This window comes from Dysidea avara, chromosome 10 (genome assembly GCF_963678975.1).
Source record: "Dysidea avara chromosome 10, odDysAvar1.4, whole genome shotgun sequence".
Classification (NCBI taxonomy): Eukaryota; Metazoa; Porifera; class Demospongiae; order Dictyoceratida; family Dysideidae; genus Dysidea; species Dysidea avara.
Window position 1 is genome coordinate 20,471,263 of NC_089281.1, and position 24,432 is coordinate 20,495,694.

At 36.9% G+C, this 24,432-nt stretch overlaps 1 protein-coding gene across 1 annotated transcript in view; it reads right to left on the reverse strand.

Moving 5' to 3' along the window:
• The window catches only part of LOC136236972 (uncharacterized), a 42,652-nt gene extending 30,977 nt beyond the window's left edge, over positions 1-11,675 (reverse strand). The window contains exons 1-2 of the mRNA XM_066027208.1: positions 11,564-11,675; positions 11,394-11,457 (exon numbers count right to left, since the gene is read on the reverse strand). The gene's annotated coding sequence lies outside the window, so the exon portion shown is untranslated. The remainder of the gene's footprint in view (positions 1-11,393; positions 11,458-11,563) is intronic.
• Between the last annotated feature and the right edge of the window lie 12,757 nt (positions 11,676-24,432).

The window sequence follows — 24,432 nt, forward strand, 5'->3', positions numbered from 1 at the left end:
AACTTTTCTCCATAGGTGCTTATATAACAGTCCCCCAACTATCGCGGCCATTTTTATTTTCGTGATGTCATAAAACGTCATTGTGGATAAGGCTCATATCAGCTGTTGGATTACAACAAAAATATGGTGCTTCCAAGGTATGCACTACTTGTTTCTTGTTTGCAATAGCAATAGCAAGCGGGCACCGCTGCCCTAGGGAAATATGGGTGGGCACATGCCCACCCAGGCCTGCCTTGGCTACGCCACTGCACTAGAACCCTTTAGGCTTTTGTACCCCATGGTTGATTTCACTAAATCCAGTTGCAGTTTTCTTTGTTTCAGTGCTCAGACTTATTTCTTCTATTCAAAAACATTTACAGAATGCCTATTTATCATACACTATGATAGCAGTGTATAGTAGGGACCACAAAGGAGTAGGTGTGGCCCACAAAATAATATTACCTAAATAAAACAGCCTCAATTTCCCCTAACGACGATCAGGTAGTATTGGTTAGGTTAAACTATGCCCAAACAAGCCTTCAGATCAACCTGAAACGCTTTCAACAAGTTGCTACGGAATTTTAAACATAATTTATTTGACAAAATTTTCTACTGACTGAGTAAGTAAGTAACTGACTGATGCCTTCAGACAAGCGTAACTCGATAACGGCTAAGGCTACGGGCTTGATTTTTTCACTGTTCGACGTCGCTTCAGCCCGACTGGTGCCTTTTGGCATACCGCAGTACGTACAATGCATTCTTCATGGACTTACCAGTGTCCTCCTTTGTGTACCATTCATCTTTGCTGACAGCGAAGTGTCGATTTGGCGATAGCACGTGATGGCTTCCCTTTGTAACGGAAATCGTCCATATTTGTCATAGTGGCTATTTTGATATCAGAGGTACTTTTCAAACAGTTCTTGATTCATACTGCTGTGTAACGAGTTGAACATAGCCGACAACGAAGCGTAATGGATACTTCACTTTTCAGGTGATAATTGATATAACTGGGGCGCGCAGCACCATGTCTTTTTTTTGGTATGCGTGGATTGCAGAGGTGCTTTTCAAACAGTTCTTGATTCGAAATGCTGTGTAACGGATTGAACGTAGCTGACAACGAAGCGTAATGGATACTTCACAGGGTGCACGGCGCCATTTCAGATGTACTATGCGTGGGTTCACCAGTCATAATTATTATTTACAAAAAAAAGTTAGCAAACAAGCATACAGAAAAATTTGGAATTTTCAACTAGAGTAGGGACCATAGCACATTGATAAAAAGTACTGAAACAAGCTGGAGTAGTGCACGATATTAATTTACAGTAAAACAATAAGAAGTGTTATGTCCCTACCATGCTCAAGATACCATAATGGAAATGCACAGTAGGGATATAACACTTCTTATTGTTTTACTGTGATTTAATATCGTGCACTACTCCAGCTTGTTTCAGTACTTTTTATCAATGTGTTATGGTCTCTACTCTAGTTGAAATTCCAATTTTTTCTGTGTACTTGTGCTAAATGGAAACCACCTAAATTACTCAGATCACATGACGTAATTATTGAGCTTATCTCAATATCAGCTGCTGATTTACAACAAAAATATGGTGTTTCCGAGGTATGCACTACTTGTTTCTTGTTTGTAATAACAATAGAAAGCAGGCACCGCTGTCCTAGGGAAATATGGGTGGGTACGTGCCGACCCAGGCCCACCCTTGGCTACGCCACTGCACTAGAAACCTTTAGGATTTTGTACCCCATGGTTGATTTCACTAAATCCAGTTGCAGTTTTCTTTGTTTCAGTGCTCAGATTTATTTCTTCTATTCAAAAGCGTTTACAGAATGCCTATTTATGCTATCACCATTGCAAAAAATGATCAGCTAGCAGGAATTGTTGCAATAACTAGTACTGAAACAAGTTGCTGGGTGTGTGAATTTAATCCCAATTATAGCCCACACAATTTGCAAATAAACCATTGTGCTTAATATAGGAATTAAATTTGTGCATCTATTATAATGACCTTCCTTGCTTTAATGGTAACGATTCTTATTAATTCCTAATCTGTCCTTACACTAACTTATTTGTAACGTAACTCATCATTTATGAACCCTCATACACCTTATCAAAGGAAATATAGCTAAAGGTTGATATGCTTCTAATACTGATTACTAGAAAGCAGAGCAGCCATTTTGCTCTGTTACGCAGCCTCACAATAGAAAACAATACATAATCTACTTGCTTTAACTGTTAGAGGGTGGTGCAAAAATCATGTTCTATTTGTATGTAATAGCTAACACATAGAGTTATTGATGTGCTACTCACTAAAGAAATGTTGCCAGCAAAACACATTGGAAATCTCATGCAGAGGTAAGTCAAATTAAGACACATCTTAAACCAGCGCAAAGTCTAACTGTGAAAACTAAGCCCATAACATTAGCCATTATTGTGACTCATGAGGTAGGTGTTAATGCTGGGAACCGGTACCAAGCAATTAAACATCATGTAGCTATGTAGTGTACATAGTGATGTCACTTTTTTAAAGACTATGAGGTTTCCTTGCTGAGATTAATAATGCAAAACACCGAAGTTGTTTGTTTGTGGTTCTGACAGGAATGTAGTTCAATTATTCAGTGAGTCAAAGCAATTGTATATACATTACACATGGTACAGTTATGTTTGTCAATAAAGAGAAATTAACTTGTATATAATTCAAAACCAACACAATTTTGCAATTATAGTTGGCGAAGGTTCGCAACTTGTCCTATGCTATGCACTTTCAGTTTTAATATTGTATTGACACATATACCTCTTGCCATACAAAACCCAGTTTTAATAAGTGTGAAAGAATTACTATAATACAACACACTGGACCAACACACAGATGCATGAATATGCCCTCCAGGCTACCACAAAAGTGCTCAGTATAAGAGTCCCTATGATGTAAGGCAGTTATGTTCCAGGGCTGAAGAGCTGAGGTTGTGGATGAAGACTTGCATGGAACAGATAGAACAAAATGGTGCATCAAAAAGGTCCCAAAAATGTTATGACTTATACGGGGATTGAACCGAGATTGGTTATAATAACTTGGGGTTAAAGGAGGTGCGCAAATTGCCACGGTTGTTTTGTCTGTGGTTTTTGACAGGAATGTAGCTCTACTTTTCAGTGATCCTTCCCTACACTAGTGCCTTCATCACCCTATAAAGCACAAACAAAAGCACGTATTGATTTGCTACAACAACACTCGAGTTACCAGATGATGGGGGGTTAATTTTGCTAAAATCCCACATCGATACATGCTTTGCATGTCAAGATACTATACGCTAAAAGTTGAGTTTTAAAAAGGTGTACACAAAAAAGTACTGTTTAGAAAGAAAAAAGAGTTACCAACACGTGGATTCAAACCCACCACCTCCTACACAATAGTCAGGTGTTCTACCACTTGAACAGTTTGTGCTGTGGTCTACAAGGTATGTTGCTCAAGTTTTCTGTACACCTTGACCTTCTACATGCTGTAGAGAATGAATGGAAGCACACACGAACTCATGATAATAATCTTAGAGTAGCCGGATGATGAGTGTTTGATTATCAGCACTGATTGTGTTGATTCGCTCTGAGTTTGGTGAGTAAGCGGCATGACAGATGGACAGACAGCTTTTCAGCTTTAATATATACTAGCATTGGTACCTGCCCTATGTGCAGGACCATCTCCACATTAAACATTTTAATGCCACGAAGAGGGACTAAACATTAAACACCAGCACTGCTAATGTGGCTATGTAGGGTACATGGTGATGTCACATTTTTTAAAGGGCATCAGGTTTCCTTATGTCATAATGATGCAAAACACTAAAGTTTATTGTTTGTGGTTTGACAGGAATGTAGTTTAATTATTCAATGCATCTTCCCTACCAGTGACTTCAACATGCTGTATAGAACAAACTAAACCTTTGCTGCTTTACATGACAATTAATGCAACAATAATTAATATATTGGGAACCAAGCATAAATATTAGTGTCTTATATTTGCTGTGTAGCATGTATGTTGATAGTGCTTTAAAGTACATGATCCTTATGCAGTACACAATAATTTATAGTGAAATAATGAGCATGCATGCAAGGCTAGCTAATTAGTTAAACTACATGCGAGCTAAGGCAATTGTATACAGTATATCCTACATTACATACAGGTTGTGTACACATGGTACAGTTTCAGTTTCTACATTATGATGTTTACCTTACTGACTGTCACAAAGAGAAATGAACTTGAGCATAATTTAAAGCCAACACAATTTGCAGTTATAGTTACTGCATGGCAAGCAAAAGTTCAGAACTTGTCCTATGCTATGCACTTTCAGTTCTGATGTTGCAGTGACACATATACCTCTTGCCACACAAAAACCCAGTTTTGAAACACCTGCTGTGTAATTGACCAATAAAGTAATGTACGAATCTTTAGAGTGAAAGCATGTAAGCAGGATTATAGTGAAACAGTTGTGCCAGGTCAGATGCAGTTCCTCAGTGTAAACTATGGATTTGTATGGTTCTAGTATTATCATTTTCCAGATGCACAGTAGTACTTTTGTCCAATCAGGCAAACTGCCTATTTACTACAGCAGTATTGAGGTAAGTCTGAACAAACAGTTTTGCATGTCAGTGCACACCTATGTGCTTAAAACAAAGATGTAGATATTCTGGATACTGGTGAAAGAAGCTTTTACCTACTCTAATACAACACACTGGACCAACACACAGATGGACAAATATGTTGGCAATTTGCCAGCCCTATCCCAAAAGTGCTATAAGAGTCCCTATGATGTGTGCCAGTGCTGAAAAACTGAGCATAAGAGTTTGTAGATGAAGACTTGCATGGAACAGATAGAACAAAAAGGTGCATCAAAAAGGTCCCAAAAGCAAAAAAAAAAGTTATGACCTAGGCGGGGATTGAACCCTGGCTGGTTATAATAACTTGAGGTTAAGGGAGGTGCACAAATCGCCACAGTTGTTTATCAGTGGTTTTGACAGGAATGTAGTTCAACTTTTCAGTGATCCTTCCCTACACCAGTGCCTTCATCGCCCTATAAAGAGCGAACAAAAGCATGTGTTGATTTGCTACAACACTCGAGTTGCCAGATGATGGGCGTGTAATTTTGCTAAAGTCCCGCGTCGATACGTGCTTTGCATGCCAAGATATGATGAGCTAAAAGTTGTGTTTTAAAAAGGTGTTCACAAAAAGGTACTGAGAAAAATAAAAAAATCTGTCAACACGTGGATTCGAACCCACGACCTCTTACACGCTAGTCAGGCGTTCTACCACTTGAACAGTATGTGCTGTGGTTTTCAAAGGAATGTTGCTCAAGTTTTCTCTACACCTTGGTCTTCTACGTGCTGTAGAGAGCGAACGGAAGCACGCGTAAACTCATGATAACAATCTTAGAGTAGGCGGATGATGAGCGCTTCATTATCAGCACAGATTATGTCGAGTTGCGCCAAGTCTGGTGAGTAAGAGGCGTGATGGTCAGACGGACAGACGGTTTTTCAGCTTTATATATATAGATATACTAGTATTTTAAAAATTGTTAATCTAAAAATGAAGTAGGGATCCAGTGCAATAAAAAGTAGTGAAACAAGAGATGAATGATGGTGTTACAGCATAGCTCAGTGGGAAATCCCTACTTTGGCATTGAACAAAATAGTAATAGCTAATGTGCCAAAGTAGGGACTTTCCCACTGAACTATGCTGTAACACCATCATTCATCTCTTGTTTCACTACTTTTTTATTGCACTGGATCCCTACTTCATTTTTAAATTAACAATTTTTAAAATACTAGTTTGTTTAGTTTTATTTGTTGTGGCACAGCTAGCTACAGTGTAACTTGTATTAGTCCACTTGTACTCCACATCTGTAGGTATGGGAAAGGCAGATACCATCACTATAAACATCTTCCCCATTTGCTCAGTGAGAAGTGGAGTTCCTCATATTCTGTGGTTATGCTGTAGTTTGGGGTTCTCCTTGCTGCACTCTTCAATAATGAGTATCAGGGGATCGTCTGTTCTAGATGCAAGCCCTCCAGCCGTCGACCTTGCTGTTGTTGAGGGGTACCTGTCTCATTTAGTATTATACTAATTTTATATTATGCTTGCTTCTTTTTCTTATAAAAATAATTATGTCCTCCAGAACAATATAACTTGTAACTGTTCCATCATACATTACTGTTGTATTAGAGTATACTTGAAGCTAGCTAGACCAATAAGGAGTGAGGTGATCTTGTTTATTGTTAAGTAAACAGCTAGAGGTCAGCTACTATTTCGCTAATATCTTTATTTGGGGGCGTGGTCACAAACCTATCGCGAACCGGATCCCAATCGTGAAGTTGCAGATGTCTAGCAAGTGTAACTTTCAGTATAGTAGCGCCGAGACTGAAGCGCTTCTGAAATCCAGCTCTGAAATAATTCTGTAACGTCTAAATATGCTGCTGAAAGAAAGCGTTAATGCGGAAAATTAATGCCTCGATATGGTTTCGTTGGATGAAGAAGAAGACAAGCAGCCTGATTGAAGATAAAAGAAAAGACAAGGCGCAGAGGGCCTACATTCGTCAGAACCCCAAAAGGCACATCCCACTGGTGAGTTTGTTGTTGTGGCATAAAACAGTGGCTGTGCGCTGCTTCATTTGGCCTCTAGCCTTGCGACTGTGGTCAGTGAGGCAGTCAGGCAGTCAGTGAGACTAAAATTCGAATTTTGGCAATTTTTAAAAATTCTATATCCAGCCACCTGTAAGTGTTTTGTTATATTAATGCTGTTTTATGTATTATATGGACTAGTACTATTCCATAAAAGTGGTTTTTGTCACGTAAAATGTCTCTAGGGTGATTTCTGAAAGCGGAATTTTGGGCGGCGCACGAAAGTTTCACTGCAATCCCTACTTAAACGGTACAACTGTACTGTTTGATATATATTTTGCTTTTTCGGGGTTACAGTGAAAATTGTATCCTTGAAAAATAGACCTCCATATTATTAGCATAAAGAGAGAGAACAAAGCATTAAGAGGGTCAAAAACAAATACATATACCTCGGATTCATGTAACTATACTGACAGTGCAGTATAGGAATGGTAAAGAAGCTATACAAATAAAATAAATACAGCTACAATACAACACACAAAAACAAACAAGAACAAGACAAATTAAATACTAGTGCTTCAATCAACACAATCACATGCCAAAAATATTTGTTGAGAACAACTGATTGCTTTATGAGCAGTATAGTTCTACAAAATGCCCACAGACTGTTGAATTACTGTTTGTAGGACCCTAATGGATAATGACCCAAGCAACCGATTTCAATAATGGTGTACTAACAAGCATAGCCGAGGCAATCTAATTAACACAGACACTAACCCAATCTTGCCGGACTTCCATTCACGAGCAGCGTGGAGATGTTAATAAATGGACCAGTAGTTGGTATCATTATGGCTTTACGGTATCCAGCACTGAAGGTCTACAGCAGCTTTTATTACATATTACGTGACCCAATTTTAGAAAACTGTCGATATACGCACATTTATCAAAATTCGTTTTATTAATTCTTTGTTGTCTACAGGGACAGAGAAATGGACTGGCTTAGTTTCAGCTTCATGAGTTAGCAGTGTGGGAAATACAGCAGTAGACAGCCGTACGAACAAATAAATCAATATGTACAGAAGACACTGAGAAAATAATCTACAGGCACTTACATAAACCAGATACAATGGCGTACGGAGTTGAATCTTTGCTCATTGTATTCACCATGAATTTGTGAATCCACTAAGGTATAGTTTTTGCTAAAGGTATTCTTCTGTGATCCGGAAAGAAGGCGAATTCATTGAAGAAAGATCATCATAAATTCTTTCATCACCACAATGCAAACAAACATCTGTAACTCATAAACCCACCTGTGTATGAAGATGAAACAAGGAATTTTGAACTCCCTATGAATAGGGGAGCATGATAATGCCCAGGATGTATCCACTGGAGTGTCAATTCACCGACCAGCAAGGTGATAAGAACTTGCATAAAACATAAAATATTTCTGGAGCTTGCATTTTTTACCCATTGTTTTTAAATGCATTTTATTACAAAAGTACTATTGTGTGTAGATCGACAGTTTTCTAAAATTAGGTCACATATGAGATTGTTTGCAAATCCGCAAAAAAAAAAAAATTATCTTGCTCAACCTTGAAAATACCCCCTCAAAACATTTTGGCCATATATACAGTAACATGGTTGGTTCCTGGAAAACATATTTAGTGGGATCACAATCTCTAACCGGATGTAATAATCTAGTCTCGTGTAGCCAGACTCTTTTCTTTCTTTTGTGTGGGGGCAGGGAAAGAAAAGGGTCTGGTGAACATAGTATAGCATTGTCGTTGGGCTATCCGGAGATTGTGGGGATTCTACTGCACAGCTTCCAGATTGTTGATTGGCACGAATGACGTGATTTGCTAATATTTGCATCATTTACATCCTGTTACATGGCTACTACTGAAACAGAATGCAAATGCAGCATATCATGTTATTTGCACCAAACAACAATCCAGAAGCTGCACAGTAGAACCTACAATCTCGGGACAGCCAAACGACGATGCTATAGAGCTTATCCTGGGGGTGTGGTAATTACGATTACGCGCCGGGACACAAAATAATTCTATTTCCAGCCACCATTTTGAGTGGAGAAGGCATAAGTGTATGGTGTAACGTTCTCAAAGTACTATTCCGAGCTGGAAAGTGACACAAGGGAGAGGTACGATGAAACGCTAAGACTGTTAAAAGCTTCAGAAGACTCCTACTGTCTGTTTGAGCATAGAAGTTGGTTATCAGAAAGAAGATAGCGTGTCTTACGCATGAATGGTTCGAGTAGCCTGCCTGACATTACTTACGTTATGATATCACTTACAATTATTGGATTTTGAACCCCTAGCTATTGTACTAAAGGCTTACAAAAGCCTGGATGTCAGGAAAATGACTTAACTTGCTGCAGCAAACTTAAAGAAGTGTTGTGTGCAGGCTTTTCTGAAGAATATGTAGCCACCCACTATATATAAAGGAGGATTTGACAAACTCTGGGAGTACCTCACAAGCTAAGCAAACAAATGAATACTGTGTCTAATAGCTCCTGCTGCCTTGGTCACTTGTATATCACTCACCTGACTGTTAGCAAATGAATTGTAGCCCTGCAACAGGCACTGAAACCTACAATTGTACCACAGTCCAATTATTGTATTTCAAACTTGTGTTGATTATGTACGTATATACATTATATATGTACTTTTACACATTTCACATGTTGTTAATACAGATGTATTGGGAGAGAAAAACCATCATTAGGATGTTTAAAACTCAATTACAATACCTCGGGACACATGTGATCACATACATGCAAAATGCACAGTACAAACATGGCAAGTAAAGTACAAGAATAAACCAGAACGTGACATACAAATGAACACATGGCATTCATCAGACTTCCTCTCCTGAAATGACAATTCCACATCCTGACCAACTGTCTTGACTAAGAACATATAGCTACAAGATCTACGTAATTACTTAAGTAGTTACTAATAATTGTATGTTGTTATGGCTGTTGGTTGCAACCAACAGACCTTTGGTGTTTTCACACCATAAAGCCTAAATAAATAAAATAAAACAAACACATAACTATAAAATCAAACATTACATTCAGGACAATCACATGCTAAGCAGATGCATTGTGATGAAGTGATAGTTTTCTATAGTGAATACAACACACATTAGCTAATTAAAAGGAACAACCCAAGTCACAGCAATTCACAAGGGACAACATAATTATAGTCTCTATTTTATCAATGACAGAAAATTCATCTGATTCACTACAACTGACAATGTTTACAGGTAGGATGAATTGTAGCATCTTGTACTTCTGCCAACAAGTTCTATTACTCTTGACATGTAGATAAGTGATACCGTATAGCCTAAATATTTCAAGGGGGAAATTTTTTGTTGATTTCATAGTTTTGGGGGTTATTAGCAAAAATTTTAGCCTTGAAATATTTAGTCCTCCATATAGTCTAATACAATTTGGGAGTGTTTGCAAATCCACAAAAATTATATTTTTAGCAACATTGCTCAACCTCGAAATATTTGCCCCTCAAAATATTTAGGCTATACGGTAACTTTCTCCATCACTACCTTACTCAGTTGCTTCAATTGCCTCTTGTAAATGGTGGAATGCACACTTCAGCACAGTATAATCCTTGTACAGTGAAGCCATGGTCTGCGAGTAGCATGTCACTGCACAAGAGTTTCTGCAACAGGCCACAGTTTTCAAACATCGGAGGCTCTGCCATCCCAACCTTTTGAAACAAGCAAATGGAGCATCGTTTTCCAGCCCACACAATGATGGCTGAGAAAATTCAGCGTGTAAAATCGAGAGGCTGTAATATGTCCAACCTGCTGCTGAAACCACATTCTACGAATCATTATTTCCATGTATTCTCTTCTAATTGAGCCTGACTGAATGAAACTTAAACAGATGATAATACCTTTTCACATCTTTTTATGCCATTTTCATTGCAGCAGTTCTGTTAAGTGGTTTAGGTATAATCCCTTTTTCATATATTGGCACATACACACCGGTAAACTCTACTATTAATGATAAGATTACAGGTGAGCATTTGGATAACTTGTGTGTTTGCTTCTGCAGTCAAAAGTGCTGCAATGTGTGTGCATGCAGGCTTCTCCAATTCCTGCCACAATGCCAATTGTACAAACTCTGGGAGTGCCTCTCAAGCGAGGCAAATAAATGAATACTGTGTCTAGTAGCTCCTGTGTGCTGCCTTGGTCACTCACCCAACCATTAGCAAAAGAATTGTAGCCATCCAGGCCTTTGTGAGCCTTTAGTACAATAGCTAGGGGTTCAGAATCCAATAATTGTAAAATATATCGTAACGCAAGTAATGTCAGGCTTTTCCCTCAGGTTACTCGAACCATTCAACACGCACAAGACACGCTATCTTCTCTCTGATAACCAACTTCTATGCTCAGACAGTAGGGGTCTTCTGAAGCTTTTAACAGTCATCATATCTCTCCCTCGTGCATCTTTCCAGCTCGGAATAGTACTTTGAAAACGTTACTCATTTTACGCCTTCTCCACTCAAAATGGCGGCTGGAAATAGAATTATTTTGTGCCCCAGCGCATAGTCGTAATTACCACGCCCCCTGGATAAGCTCTATACTATGTTCACCAGACCCTTTTCTTTCCCCGCCCCCACACAAAAGAAAAGAAAGAAAAGGGTCTGGCTATGCGAGACTAATAATAATCAATTATCACTCGACCACGCCCATAAAAATGACAGTGATACATTAAATCCTCGATTCAATAAATCATACTATCTGTGGTACCTTCTTCCTTTTTGTAATCAGTTTAAACTGTAATCCTCTCTGCAAGTGCGTTGTGATTTGACTCCTGACAAAATAGTACCATATATGGACTAAACTACTGGTTAGGAGAAGAGAATAGGCTACGTAGTTTCAACAGTACACAGCACATGGCACCATAGATAGTAACTCACCGATTTACTCTTGTGATCTCGTGAATCGTCTCTGATAAAAACCTCCCGACTGCACTTTAACGTCATACAATCATAGATTATTAATCCCCACTCACACAATCGCATACAATCCTTCCGACTATACTATGACGTTATAAAATTCCCCAGCAAGCGAACACGGGCGCCGCTATGTTAATTTAGGCATTCCAGTATCCGAGTTTTTTAAAATGAAAAGATCTCCGTATTTTCACCAATAGAACCCTGGCACAAAATAACAACTCGCGTTTAACTTAGGATTGCTCCGTCATCCGAGCTCCAATGAATGAGGTTGACAATCGCTGTAGGGTTTGTCCACACGCTGATCATCAAACGGGATCAGGGTTACCGTACCTGATAGCCAAAGAGTGATCAGTGCAGGAGCCCTCAGTGGCAAGACTTAACTTACAGTACAACATTAACTACACAGTAACAAAGTTCAGGTCAAGAGGTCCATAGATCCCACTCCGGGGAAGCTCTGGAATTAAAAATTCTGTAAGAGCAGTAGATGGCAATACCAGCAGCCTGCTCAAACAGTGACCGGACAGTTTTCTTTGACACACAACAAGCAGTAGCCACTTGAGCAAGTGTTTCTGACATAAAGTGACCCAGACATCCTATCTCGATAGAAATGAGATCAACAACTAATCCAGTGCATTGTAGATCATACAGTAAAGAGCCATATCTATCTTCTTCCGAGCTCTTGCAGCCAATAAGTGTTGCTGGGTATTAATGGGAACAGTCAGCTCAAACAGGTAGATGGAATCTTTAGAAACCAAGACCAAGTCAGGTCTGCTAAGGGAGGTAGAAAGTTCGGTGGGGATAGTGCTAGGAGGGCTGACACTGGCAAGATAACCTGGAAGGTCAGTATAAAGTTTAAAAAATTCTGGTAAATGCTTTTGAAGCCCGTGAACGAAAACCTGCAAGACTGAATCATCCCTCCAGGCATACCTACCCTGAACGAGAGCAACAGAACATCCAGTCAAGATATGATTTGTGGTAGGTTGGGGAGCTTGACAAAGAGCACACTTTGGATTAGTAATTATGCAGTCTAAGAAAATTGTATTTTAAGTCATTTATAGCTAACTCAGCTATCTAGTTAGTAAAAAATAAATAAAAATCCACCCTCCCACACTGCTATTTTGAGTACAGGAGGATGAGAAACTAATAATTAAGTTTATGTGGCCTAATGTATGTAGAATACTTTAAAACTTTTAAAAACGTACTGTCGGGTGGAAGGTAGTCACTGGTGCTTACTTTAAAGGGCGTAGTTACTCATTACCAAGTTTGGATGGACATAAGGTATGATAAAAAAAAAGGAAAATAAAGTATTGCAAACATATGGGAATGCAAATTTAAGGCAACGTGGTGCAGCAGTGAAAAGACTGCTGCTGTTAAATAGCATCAAAAGTTGTCAGCCATCTATTAATATATGATTTATACTAGAAATGCAATTATTATATCATAAATACTGAAATTGTCAGGTGACAACACCAATATTTCTGATGCTAAATCATATAATAAATCATATATTAATAGATGGCTGACAATATTTGATATTATTTAACAGCACCAGTATTTTCACTGCTGCACCATGTTGCCTTAAATTTGCATTCCCATATGTTTGCAATACATTATTCTTTTTCTTATCATAACGTCATGTCCCTTCTTCTATAGACAAAGTTGGTAATGTTTGCTCGAGTTAGTGATTTTCAGCTCCACAGCAATTTTATGGCTGTGTCAACCACTTCAGACTCGGCGTAACGAAACCACAACTCCACCTTAAATATTGTTGCATCATTGTTACACCTCTTTAAGTTGTTTTACTTACTTGAGATAGCCACTTGCCTATGGGTATACACCATTGTATCAAGAAGTGTGCAATAGGTGAAACATATTTGCTCACCACAAAGCATACAAAGATTGCTGAGATCTGATAAGACATTAAGTTACTCTCATTACATGTACAAACTTGAGCTAGGCATGCAGTTTCAAGGCAGTCCAGGTTGATAGATGGCTTCCTAATTTAATTGTGCCATTTTCCCTTAAAATGTATGGGGAGCCCTGGAGAAAAAAATGTACCCCTTTTCAGTTTTTAAGCACTGTGCATGCCAAAGTAGCTAATTCCAACCCAACAAACTGTTCCAAGATAATTGTAAGAAATGTTACTAACCTAGGAGCATACATAATGCAAGCACAATTGGAACACTGAAGACATAAATTTTGGGAAATTCCCAAAACCATTTTTGGCTAATTTTGAGTATATTTGACTCAGGACTAGACACATACTAGGTCGAGGATAAAGTGCTGCATCCTTCAACATTACAATAGGGTATATAGCTAATCCTAACTGACTGCACTGGGATGTTCATAATCTGATTAACAGATTGTATAATTGGTCAATGGCTGTGAAGAGATACACAGAAACTACGTACGTAAGTCTTGTACTACAGATAAACAGTACTATAAAAGTCCCTATTTATAGCTACATAGCTTGTGCTCTAAATACTGTAACTACTTTATTAGAGTGATTGACTGCTCTATTAGAGTATCTCGATCTGAACGTGACTGGTTTTCAGAAACCTCAGAAACGCCCCTGGAGACGCCCCTGACATGACATGTAGGAAATAATAGTTTGTTTCATAATGTGAAGTATCATTTCCCAAGCACACTTTATAATTTATGTTGTCCTAAAACTTATAACGTGTACACACAAATATGATGTACATATTGTTCAGTGCATATGTATAGTGATAGGAAGTATTTATGTGGAGTGTGAATGAACTTGTTCCCTTTGTCTAGATCCTACTTAAGAGGTTATAACTGCATATTTGTACAGTCCTAAAGCTAGAGTGAGTAGCAAAAATGTGCTACTTTTATAGCATTGCACATATCACACTAGAAGTTGTTGAGATATGAGTAAAGAAATTACCCTAAGTTGTCTGTCCTGCCAGTCCTGGCGTCTGCTGGTTTAATACATCAAATGCAGTCCATTTCTCTTGAGGTTCTATAGTCATATCATGATCATCAGTCAGTAACTCAACTACACAACATACTGTGCCAAAGGTTGGTGTCAACCTAGCTATGGTCCTATGGCCTGGTTACCATTAACAATAATTAAAGACCATCTTTTAAAATTATATTTTCATTTGATCTACGTGGCAAGGAAACCACTTTATAGTAGTAATGTAAAGACACTTCAGATTATTACAGACTACCAACCATTAGAAACATACAGTCAGTGATATACCACTACTTCATCTATGACTTACATTAATACAAACACTTTGTAGACTCATGACTATTTACAAGGGTAAAATGACTATTTACAAGGGTAAAATTTGTGAACCGGTGAAGTTTATGTATTGCAGTAGTAACTGTTCTAATAGAGTAGTTTAGAAAGTTACATATAATTGGTGACTGTTCTGTTACAGTAATTTAGAAAGTGACTGTTCTAATAGGGCAAATTTATTTCATTATATACATATCATAAATGGGTGACTGTTTTATTAGATGAATGAGAACTGGACGGACATCTGTGAATGTCTGCTATCAATTAAGAAAGTTAAAATTGTGGATCTAAGTTAAGTGTTAATGGAATTATGATGAGTCAATATTCTAAAGTAGACCGTGACCATCATATAATATATACTCCAAACTTATATGAGAAAGACCTTGTTAAAGACTTAGCTCAACAACACACAACACAGCAAGTTAGCAACTTTGAGTAACTGAATCTGTATACTTCAAATGAAAATTGAATTTCATATCCTTCATAATATGCAGCATAATGCAGGCCTTGTATTTTGTCACACAGTTTATGCACCTATGCAGCTAAACTATGTACACACTTTTGTAGTTATTAGTGTGAATAGCTGCACAGTTTTACTTGATGATTTTACATGCCATGAACTATTATAGTTACGACCATAAAGTTATTAACTCAATTTCCTTCTATATACATTGGAGGAGCTTTGAATACTTGTGTACAACAAAATGAAATATACACATTAAAATATTAGCATGTACCTTAATTATATACCATTGCAATATTTATGTCTAGTATATACAGCCAAAGTGCTAGGGTATATAAGTTAACATAATATACCACCAGCTCATATTTTAAGGACTGTAGAATAATACCTTTATATATTAACACTGCCAGGCAGGAACTGACCAGGGGCAGACTAAGCCAAAATGTATATAGCTGGAAGTATATACATTCAATTAATTTTGTAAAGAGTGCAAAGAGAGAATGTTGATATTGCATCAGAGTGGTAGACTCTCAGCACATGGATTGTGTAGATCACTGATAAAATTAATTTTAAAGATATTGAAACAAAAAAAACTCATATTATTCAAACACATGGTGCTGTATTGACTGTTCTATTAGAGTTACTGGTATTGACTGTTCTATTAGAGTATCTCACGTTTTATAGTTGCCAGGTAGAGCTGTGGGGGAGCTATACAGTACCATGCACACATATTCTTCAAAGAGATGTACCTAAGGGAAAGGACAAGTGTTCCTTGCTGAACCTGTCAATAACTGCTAGCAAAATTGTGTGCCCTTAACGTGTAGAGTCTAGGCATAATTTATAGCAGTGCATATAACTATGTAAATTGGCAGAGAAATTGCCATGTTTCCTTTATATAGTTCACAATTACATGTGATTAGCTATGTATAATGCTTTCTTGTACTATTCAGTATAAATGGATAATGAACGATGTTACATTTCAACCAACTGAGGATGTTTAGTGATAAAAATCTGCATAGTTATAGATTTATTTCAGTCACAAAACTACACGTGCATTAACAATAATTTGTGTTATTAGGTTTTTGTGTAATTCAGCTCCATATACTACAGGTTGCGAGCTACATTAACATGAAACTGTTACTAACTATACTCCTCTGTATACAAGATATGTACATTGAGACTTAAGGTATATACCTGATGTATGGTTCTCATGCATGTGACATTACTTTTATACCTAACCATACAGCTACATAATGGACCTTTTAATTGCTCAGCCTAGAGCACACATAAAACACGAAGCTATACACATATATAACATGTAGTGTAATTGTTAATATAAGATACTGTAAATATAGTGGGGCTCCAAGTGATGAAAGTAGCTAAGGTATTAAACATAGCTATGCAGCAAATCTCTACTTTGGAATTGAACAAATTGTACAGTAGGACACGTAGTTGTACATTTTATCATTCATATCTTTCGTTATTCTTAAATATTTAAATAGTCTAATAGAACACACATGACAAGTGCCATATATGTTCATTTCAATGTAATACTAGAATGAAACCTTTATCTGTGCATGCCTACACAAACGTTCTTGTACATTCAACACATACAGACTATATTATTAAACACTGATACGTGATGTATAGACCAACTCACTATAAAGATTGTGTGATAACCTCCTATAGGTACACATCACATAACTTTATACGACTCACTTACCCAATAGCATATGTTGGACAAGCATCATTGAACAATACAAAAAGAACTGTATTCATTCTTCACCAATGCATAACATTTATTATAACCCTGTACATGCAAAATAGTCAAGCTATACAAAAAGAGTAACTAAACACATTTAATTAGTGAACTAAACAGGTCTACTTGTTAAACCTATACCACTCTTGATCAATTTAAGCTTTGGACAAGTTTACACTATACTATATGTATAAATTTTTCACCAAAAATGCATTAACATGCCACTTTTAAATCATTCTCTGTGCTATTAGCTTGTGGTTGTTGCCAGAAATCACCTTTCAAACTTGTTACATTGTCTCAATTTTCAAACCAATTTTGTATACATATATAGTCTGAGAATTCTGAGGTCTAAAATCAGTCACTTATAATAATTATAATGGTGTATATAGCTACGTATCCAATAAACTTTTTTGCCTGTTGTATGATCTGGAAGAGCTTTACAAAAACTCAAGTGAAATTTAGATGTATCGAGTGAAGCAGCAGGGGGGCTATATTTGTATATGTAACTATGGTATGAATTTCTGATAGCTGTTAACTACAACATTTTTATATACAGAGAACTCCCAATATCACATAATAGTACACCACACACCTCATGAATGGTGTAGGCCTCAACTAGTACCATTCTAGCCATTGGTAAGCTGTGATTGATTGAATATTTTAAACCATGATATTTACATATTGTCAATGTGTGAAAAAAGTACTTTTTGCAAATAGGATCATATATTGTAAGTAACAATAATATGTGAACACAAGTATAGATATAGATAGACGCATGAATGATCAAGTGTCATGATTATGAATGTGTCATGGTTTTTAAAGTTTGTTAAATCATCTTTGGGTATCCAGATAATGTAGGTGTCTTAATTGAATGACCCCTAACAAATAACAAGTTCCACTGTATGCCAACTCTTTCAAGCATCAGTAGCTAGGGGATACGAGAGATGTCAAAATTTATGGGACATCTGCCTAGCAACTGGAATAGCCCATGTGGTAACCTGTGTTTATATTTGGTAAATCTCATTGATAAAGCTTAAACCTTAAACCAAAGAAATAACAGAATTCATATTACTGAAAATCCGGTATATGGTAACACCTTAATTGGTATGTTTAATCTACATAGTATTACAAAACTTGTACTATTACATATGTAGTATGGTACACCCTTAGCTTATTTCATTGTTTACACTATAACAAGTTACTTGTAGCCATGACAATGCTTCCACCAACAAAGAGACAACCATAATGGCTTTGCACTGACTCTGTGAAATCATCCAAGCAATCTACCTGGAATTTGAAAAATAATGCAATAAATGCAGCACTCCCAAAACTGTGTGTATGCTATATTGTTACTGATTAAGAAATTGGACCCTTTTAAATTTATTTGTAGTTTACTGCATGGTCAACATACATAGAGTAGCACAGTGGCTCCATTGAAAAATATTCTCAATCTCAGAACACAAAACTTGAATACCTGTAGTTTAACAGATTGGCAAATGCCACACTTATTAAAGGTGACATTGCAAATTAATTTATCTTCCAACACTATTAAATTTTCAGGCATACATATGGCTGCTACAGTGTATTGATCATCTTTCACACATCAGAAATATTACAATCATAATTAAAGAATAACACAAAATTGTCCACTTGAACTGCTAATAGGTACACACCTCGAGCTACTAAGACTTGACTGCAGGGAATAGTTTGTGCCATGATACATGTAAGTATGTAGGTTTGTATGTCTTGCTTAAACCACCACAATTATTTCATTGTTTTCATGTAATGTATAGCAGTACTGTTGGTGATGATGCAGCTCAGAGCAGACATACGTATAATAACCACCAGTCCACATCTATGGGTTTGGGTGTCACAAGTTGTATTCATACGTAAAGTACAGAACATTAAGGTATGTATATAGCCATATATCAGTTTGATTTGGCGGAGAATTCCATTTAATGCTTGGTAAAAGCCTTGTATAATTTCTGAGCTGTGTATTTTACTGCATACTCATTTTTTATCAAATATAATTTAATCTCAATATTCAATTAACACAGTTGTTGATACACTGACTGGCCAAGTTCAGGGATACACGTGCATGCCCACCAAAATCCATATGCTATAATTAAGTGAACTGGAAACAGACACACATTATATACACACACTGGGCCAGGGATAAAATTACAAACACAGTCTATGACTGTAGCTATATATGGAACTATAGCACATAAAAGGGTACGTAATGTAATTATGGCAGGTACAAACTGTTGGACTGCCTTGTAAAGCTGTGAAGTTTGTAACATCTGTTATTGTAACTACTTGGTTTACCACACTTTCAACACCACAATCAACTTTTTGTGAGTTTCAGTACATGTATGAGTTTTCAGAAAATACTCAGATGGCAGCATGCTCAAAATGTGAATTAAAATTAAATAAACCAGAAACATGACTAAGTATTCGGTAATTTACCTAAAATGCTTTCAAAAGTTGCAATATTACTTTACATACCTGAACTACCAGTTGCATGTTCCTTCCAGCTATCACACAAATGAAAAGTACCTTCCACCAAATGAGGACACATGCATACACTGTACATGTAATGGTCAGTGAATCACTATTGAGGTTTACAAAGTGATTATGATAACAGCTGGTTAGTGACCTTAACTAGAATCATGCATATGGCCACTGAATAATGGTATGTGGTATCATCATATATATCAAGAAGAACTGGACTATTAAAATTAAGTTATACTTTTTTATTGGCTACAGAACTATTAATCAGTGAAACATGTGTATGATGAGTTAGTGTACTGTGTATAACATTAACATAACTGTAGTTATGGCGACAGTCAAATTATATTAGCTACAAAGACTCAATGACTCTAATTTAGTTACTTGATGCTAACTTATATATAAGATTCTCTGTTTGCATAAGATAAGATGGTCTAAAGTAAAAAGCAGTTGTGCATCTAGTAACAATAGCCTGAAGTGACAAAAAGCTTTAAAATGTACATAATCTTATGAACATATTGTGTTTACAGTTCAAGTAGTCATGATGATCAGAACTGTGTGTGATCTCTTACCAATCAATTAGAAACCTTTCAAGCAAAATACACCTTTGTACCATTGAAGAACTTTGATATCCAATCTCACCTACGGCAATCCGTAATCAAATTTGGAAACCCGACATTAACCTATAGACTTTACAGATGCTGTCTGCTGTGTATTAACTGTCACATAGATGTGGTACGTAACACTGTTTCACATGACTGCGTAGAGACAGATGAATCACATTAAGAGGGATAAACCTTATGACGTACAAATATACACGCCCTGATGACTACCAATGCTGGCTAGCCAATGAATTGGTTGCTTAAGCACAGACCTTTCTTACTATGGTATGACAGTCTTCAGAACTGTTTCAGTAGCTAAGTAGATCACGTACAGTTGCACTTCATTGTTTGATAAATTACATCCAATACTGTAAGGCTACAAATGCTACTTTCATGTTGTCAGCTATAAGTTATTCTCACATTTGCAATAGCACGGCTACTGTGTAAATATTTGCTGATAAAAATCTAGTTGTATTCTACATGAAAGGTAAGAGCATTATTTCACAACATGACTCGACTTCAAAGTAATATAAACACCCAAATTCCAATTGTAACACATTTTGGGATTGTTATCCCAATAAGGAGCTAAGAGAAAAGTAAATCTTGTTAATACAGGAAGTCATAATCTTGACACTATAATAATATGATTTAACAGCATCAATACAAAGTATATCAGTTAACATGTTGGTTGCTGGGGATAGTGGGAATAGTGGGAACATGTTGGCAGTTGCCCCTGGGAATAGTGGCAACTGCCACCATTTATAGAGGATTAAATTACACATATGTGCTCATATATATAATACATTTATTTACCTAGCTATCCACCCTTCCACCGCACCAAGCTCTATGTTGCCTACTCTTTTTCCCAATGCTAGTCACTTAACATTTTTCCACAAAGCCAGTAGTGTACATGACAATACACAAGTTCAACAATCATTCAACAAGAACACAATGATACCATAATAGCAAGTAAGATTATATCTACATGAGATCATGCATGACATGACAATATATATAGATCATATAATATGTGATATAGAGAGGATGAGTTTGGATGAATAACGGGCAACTGAGGAAATCATAGGGCAGACAGTAAGTTCTTCCATAAATAGGGTAGATCAATGAACATAGCATTTGCAAGTGATGATAGCAAACTGTTAATCGCAGCAATTGATCACTAGCAACCAAAATGACAGACCAAGCTATGTCATGAACATTAATATTGGCATCAATTGATAAAGCATTACAGCTACATAACTAGCATCTAATCCACCCGCCCTCAATCCTCAGTCACCACCTAGTTAAAATGAATAATATATAATAAGTAACAAAAGTTGTTGCAATAACAAATTGTATACTTTATACATACAGTGTACAAGCAGCCGTACCTATATGTGCACATATATCTAATTTATATCCAAATAGTGGGTGGGTGGGTGGGAACTTTTCTTTAACTAGGCCATTCACCTTTCAAGAACGTGGCATGTCACATGACCGCAAACCTGTTAAACCAGTTTGTTGATTACACAATACTTGAAACCATCTCAACATTACTTCACATGCTTAGATCATAGCACACCCGTACACTATAGCGTGCACTTAGGTCACAGCAATTATGTGCAAGTTCTTATAGTGCTATATTGCGATATCTGCAGCATGCATGTTAATTTCAATTTATTGTGATACAATAAATTACATTTTAGTTAACTGATATAACATGTGGTAAAACATTTCACCATTGACATATAAGTACATGACACCATTTATGTATTACATGTCACCATTAACATATAAAAACACATATAATTTAGCCATCATAAATTTCTAGGGTCTAAAGGTGAGATATTTGATCTATTGTATAGCCATCCTGCAATTAAAAACTCATACCATCAGCTTACTCAAGTTTCTTAAAAAACACAAAATATACACTCTAACTGATCAACGCACATATAGGCCAATCTCTCACAATACATCCCCACAACATTTTCTGCATTGTTCAGTAGTTCAGCCTCCTGGTTCTCAGTGAACATGTGCACACCATTCAGTGATCCAATGGTTTGGAATGGAGGCTACAAATTGAGATAATGTCTCTTTTCCGATCAATTAATGACCACTATGACTTCATTTAACATGCACCAGTTCTGGCAATATGACAGTAAACTTAAATTAATTTTATTATCAATAATGATCTTTCTCAAGCTATTGTTGAGCAAAGGACCAGGAGTGGAACTCTTTGTGGCTTCCATGGTATATGGTCACAGCTACAAATTAAGCCTATTAACAATTTTTCTCATGAATACTGAATGTTGTTGAGCAAAAGACTAGTGTGTGAGTGGCTTCCATGGTATATGGTCACAGTTGCAGTATAACATAGACAAAATATGGTAAACATGTGAAATTGATATCATCATAACAACTTAGAACTATTGTATGCCAACGTGTATATCATCCTTGCATGCATAATAATTATTATATTCCCTGTCATCATAGATGAATATAATGTAGGAAGAACAGCTTCTCAAGCTTGAAGGGAATTTATTGCTAATAAGCAATCATTAATGATAAGCAAACTCTAAACTTTAAGCTTGCATAAGGAAAATGTACTGCTAAGTTGATGTGCAACCAGTAGAAGATGCCGAATCAGCTATTTACATGATACAACACATCGACTATAAATGTAGCACCACAAAGAAAGAATGCACCTATCACTCTGAAGTTGAGTGTTGGTATGGGTCATCTATGCACAATTAACTTTTGCAGATCACTACCAGCAGTGCACTTTTTAAAAAAATTATCAGTGTGTATTTTAACATTATAAAATAACCCATTCTTCACTCATACAATATAAAATTCCATCTAATCAATAGTTCATCAGTGCATATGTTGGTATGTGTATCAGACGCCATAATGGATTTAGTATTATACTGCTTCAATACAATAACTAGTATTCACAGGCATGATGAACTGTGATTTCAGACTTGTATTTCTACACACATTAAACAACTTGCGGGCATCTTACTTAAACCCACCAACCTTTCTGTTTACAGCTTTCAAGCACTGGCATAGACTGCTCTGCATATAGGGACTCTTAGTAAACTGTTTAGCACATTCGTGAGTAGGTCATGTAAGGACAGAAAAAGTATATGAGTGTTCTCCATCTATGTGTTTGTCTCATGTATTGTATTAGGAGCACAGCTAACTACAGTAAGTAAAAGTAAAGACACTGAAGAATAATCAGTCCTGCAAAAGATCGAGATACTCTAATAGAGCAGTCGCACTATCTCTAATGTAGAGCAGTCAAGTATGCCTCATGTACAGTACTCAGGAACAACCACTAACCTGGCAGCACCAAGTAGATAGACCATAAAATTGCAATTTTACTACTAAAAGACTGAAAACATGGTTCAGTGAAGTATGGTCTTCTGACCAGTAGTCTGGCAACACTTGGTAGCTAAAAATTTCAACTTTCCCTATGACTTCAAGCCAATTAATTTAATGGAAAACAACACATGGTGGGCCAATACTCACATTTCCCATGACTGAAAAAAGTATTTGTTGTGCAATGGTTTCATTTTAAAACATTTTGAATGCATCAATGTACTCACATGGCCGCATATGTAGTAAACCAGCAGATAGGTAGGTGGGGAAATTTAGTACTAAGTCTATGTGTTAATTCCATTAATCAACATTTCACCCAGTAAAGTACTTCATAAAAGATTTGACTAGGTAGTTGACAAGGTAACCTATGGGGAAATGTACTGGTTTTTGCCTGTTAAGGTAACAATTGGGTATATAGAAAGTATAAGGTTTGTATGCTCATGCAATGCTTTGCAAGTGATTGTAATTTTGTTTCAACAGTACTTTGTAAGTTTGTATACTATTTGCATATGTTTGTTTTCACGCAGTGTATTATATAGTTATACAACGGCCACGAGTGCTCCGCCTGATATAAACGCACGAGCCTGAGGGCCGTTAGGCCCGAAGGCAAGTGCGTTTATACAGGCAGAGCACGAGTGCACGTTGTATAACTGTTATGTACCACTCACCTAATAGGTGGGGAGAGTCTCACAAGACAGCTGTAACACTTATAAAGGCCAGGTTTCTAACATCGATTGTGGGTAACCAAGCCGGACGTTGCGATGACGTTCCCCCTGCAGCCACCTGAGATATTGAAAGCTAGTATGCTATGCGTTATATCACTAACCTGCATTCGCTGTTTGACTCTCA